This window comes from Mixophyes fleayi, unplaced genomic scaffold (genome assembly GCF_038048845.1).
Source record: "Mixophyes fleayi isolate aMixFle1 unplaced genomic scaffold, aMixFle1.hap1 Scaffold_37, whole genome shotgun sequence".
In the NCBI taxonomy this organism is placed as follows: domain Eukaryota; kingdom Metazoa; phylum Chordata; class Amphibia; order Anura; family Limnodynastidae; genus Mixophyes; species Mixophyes fleayi.
The window spans coordinates 1,216,378-1,221,396 of NW_027447687.1; positions in this window are offsets into that span (position 1 = coordinate 1,216,378).

Here is a 5,019-nt window from a genome sequence, read left to right on the forward strand (position 1 = left end):
GAATCATGAATCATGAATTGAATCATGAATCAAAAATCATGAATCGAATCATGAATCATGAATTGAATCAAGAATCATGAATCATGAATCATGAATCATGAATTGAATCATGAATTGAATCATGAATTGAAACATGAATTGAAACATGAATCATGAATCATGAATCATGAATTGAATCATGAATCATGAATCATGAATTGAATCATGAATCAAGAATTGAATCATGAATCATGAATCATGAATCGAATCATGAATCATGAATTGAATCATGAATCATGAATCATGAATTGAATCATGTATTATGAATCATGAATCGAATCATGAATCATGAATCAAGAATCATGAATCAAATCATGAATCATGAATTGAATCACGAATCATAAATCATGAATTGAATCATGAATCATGAATTGAATCATGAATCAAAAATCATGAATCGAATCATGAATCATGAATTGAATCAAGAATCATGAATCATGAATTATGAATCATTAATTGAATCATGAATCATGAATCATGAATTGAATCATGAATTGAATCATGAATTGAAACATGAATCATGAATCATGAATCATGAATCATGAATTAAATCATGAATCATGAATCATGAATTGAATCATGAATCATGAATCATGAATCGAATCAGGAATCATGAATCAAATCATGAATTGAATCATGAATCATGAATCATGAATTGAATCATGAATCAAGAATCGAATCATGAATCATGAATTGAATCATGAATTATGAATCATGAATCATGAATTGAATCATGAATCATGAATCATCAATCGAATCATGAATCTTGAATCAAGAATTATGAATCGAATCATGAATCATGAATCATGAATCATGAATCATGAATCATAAATCGAATCATGAATCATGAATCATGAATCATGAATTGAACCATAAATCATGAATCATGAATTGAATCATGAATCATGAATCATGAATTGAATCATGAATCATGAATCATGAATTGAATCATGAATCATGAATCATAAATCGAATCATGAATCATGAATTGAATTAGGATTCGAATCATGAATTGAATCATGAATCATGAATTGAATCATGAATCATGAACTGAATCATGAATCATGAATTATGAATCATGAATTGAATCAGCGTTCAAATCATGAATTGAATCATGAATCATGAACTGAATCATGAATCATGAATTATGAATCATGAATTGAATCATGATTCATGAATTGAATCATGAATCATGAACTGAATCATGAACAATGAATTATGAATCATGAATTGAATCATGATTCATGAATTGAATCATGAATCATGAATCATTAATCGAATCATGAATCATGAATTGAATCATGAATTGAATCATGAATCATGAATTGAATCATAAATCATGAATCATGAATCTTGAATCATAAATTGAATCATAAATCATGAATCATGAATTGAATCATGAATTGAATCATGAATCATGAATCGAATCATGAATCATGAATTGAATCATGAATCTTGATTCATGAATTGAATCATGAATCATGAATCATGAATTGAATCATGAATCATAAATCATGAATCATGACTTCAATCATGAATTAAATCATGAATCATGAATCATGAATTGAATCATGAATCATGAATTGAATCATGAATCATGAATTGAATCATGAATCATGAATCATGAATTGAATCATGAATAATGAATCATGAATCGAATCATGAATCATGAATCAAGAATCATGAATCAAATCATGAATCATGAATCAAGAATCATGAATCAAATCATGAATCATGAATTGAATCATGAATCTTGAATCATGAATTGAATCATGAATCATGAATCATGAATTGAATCATGAATCATAAATCATGAATCATGAATCATGAATTCAATCATGAATTCAATCATGAATCATGAATCATGAATTCAATCATGAATCATGAATCAAATCATGAATTGAATCATGAATCATGAATTGAATCATGAATCATGAATTGAATCATGAATCATGAATCATGAATTGAATCATGAATCATGAATCATGAATTGAATCATGAATCATCAATCGAATCATGAATCATGAATCAAGAATCAAGAATTAAATCATGAATCATGAATTGAATCATGAATCATGAATCATGAATTGAATCATGAATTGAATCATGAATCATGAATCATGAATTATGAATCATGAATCGAATCATGAATCATAAATCAGTAATCACTAATTGAATCATGAATCATGAATCATGAATCATGAATTGAATCATGAATCATAAATCATAAATCGAATCATGAATCATGAATTGAATCAGGATTCGAATCATGAATTGAATCATGAATCATGAATTTAATCATGAATCATGAGTCGCGAATTATGAATTGAATCATGAAGCATGAATTGAATCATGAATTATGAATCATGAATCATGAATTGAATCATAAATCATGAATCATGAATTGAATCATGAATCATGAATCATGAATCATAAATTGAATCATGAATCATGAATCATGACTTGAATCATGAATCATGAATCATGAATTGAATCATGAATCATGAATCATGAATTGAATCATGAATCATGAATTGAATCATGAATCATGAATCATGAATTGATTCATGAATCATGAATCAAGAATTGAATCATGAATCATGAATCATGAATTGAATCATGAATCATGAATCATGAATCGAATCATGAGTCATGAATCAAGAATCATGAATCGAATCATGAATCATGAATTGAATCATGAATCATGAATCATGAATTGAATCATGAATTATGAATCATGAATCTAATCATGAATCATGAATCAAGAATCATAAATTGAATCATGAATCATGAATAATGAATCATGAATTCAATCATGAATTCAATCATGAATTGAATCATGAATCATGAATCATGAATTGAATCATGAATCATGAATCATGAATCGAATCAGGAATCATGAATCAAATCATGAATTGAATCATAAATCATGAATTATGAATTGAATCATGAATCATGAATCGAATCATGAATCATGAATCATAAATCATAAATCGAATCATGAATCATGAATTGAATCAGGATTTGAATCATGAATTGAATCATGAATCATGAATTGAATCAAGAATCATGAACTGAATCATGAATCATGAATTATGAATCATGAATTGAATCAGGATTCGAATCATGAATTTAATCATGAATCATGAATTGAATAATGAATTATGAACTGAATCATGAATCATGAATTATGAATCATGAATTGAATCATGATTCATGAATTGAATCATGAATCATGAATCATAAATTGAATCATGAATTGAATCATTAATCGAATCATGAATCATGAATCATGAATTGAATCATGAATCATGAATTGCATCATGAATTGAATCAAGAATCACGAATTGAATCATAAATCATGAATCATGAATCATAAAATCATAAATTGAATCATAAATCATGAATCATGAATTGAATCATGAATTGAATCATGAATCATGAATCATGAAATAAATCATGAATCATGAATCAAGAATCATGAATTGAATCATGAATAATGAATTGAATCATGAATCTTGAATCATGAATTGAATCATGAATCATGAATCATGAATTGAATCATGAATCATAAATCATGAATCATGAATCATGAATTGAATCATGAATTCAATCATGAATCATGAATCATGAATTGAATCATGAATCATGAATCAAATCATGAATTGAATCATGAATCATGAATCAAATTATGAATTGAATCATGAATCATAAATCATGAATTGAGTCATGAATCATGAATCAAGAATCATGAATCGAATCATGAATCATGAATCATGAATCATAAATCGAATCATGAATCATGAATCATGAATCATGAATCATGAATTGAATCATGAATCATGTATCATGAATTGAATCATGAATTATGAATCATGAATTGAATCATGAATCATGAATCATAAATCGAATCATAAATCATGAATTGAATCATGAATCATGAATCATGAATCGAATCATGAATTATGAATCAAGAATCATGAATCGAATCATGAATCATGAATCATGAATCATAAATCGAATCATGAATCATGAATCATGAATCATGAATCATGAATTGAATCATGAATCATGTATCATGAATTGAATCATGAATTATGAATCATGAATTGAATCATGAATCATGAATCATAAATCGAATTATGAATTGAATCAGGATTTTAATCATGAATTGAATCATGAATCATGAATTGAATAATGAATTATGAACTGAATCATGAATCATGAATTATGAATCATGAATTGAATCATCATTCATGAATTGAATCATGAATCATGAATCATAAATTGAATCATGAATCATGAACTGAATCATGAATCATGAATTATGAATCATGAATTGAATCAGGATTCGAATCATGAATTGAATCATGAATCATGAATTGAATAATGAATTATGAACTGAATCATGAATCATGAATTATGAATCATGAATTGAATCATGATTCATGAATTGAATCATGAATCATGAATCATAAATTGAATCATGAATCATGAATCATTAATCAAATCATGAATCATGAATCATGAATTGAATCATGAATCATAAGTCATGAATCGAATCATGAATCATGAATCATGAATTGCATCATGAATTGAATCATGAATCATAAATTGAATCATAAATCATGAATCATGAATCATAAAATCATAAATTGAATCATAAATCATGAATCATGAATTGAATCATGAATTGAATCATGAATCATGAATCATGAAATAAATCATGAATCATGAATCATGAATTGAATCATGAATAATGAATTGAATCATGAATCATGAATCATGAATTGAATCATGAATCATAATTCATGAATCATGAATCATGAATTCAATCATGAATTCAATCATGAATCATGAATCATGAATTGAATCATGAATCATGAATCAAATCATGAATTGAATCATGAATCATGAATCAAATTATGAATTGAATCATGAATCATGAATCATGAATTGAATCATGAATCATGAATTGAA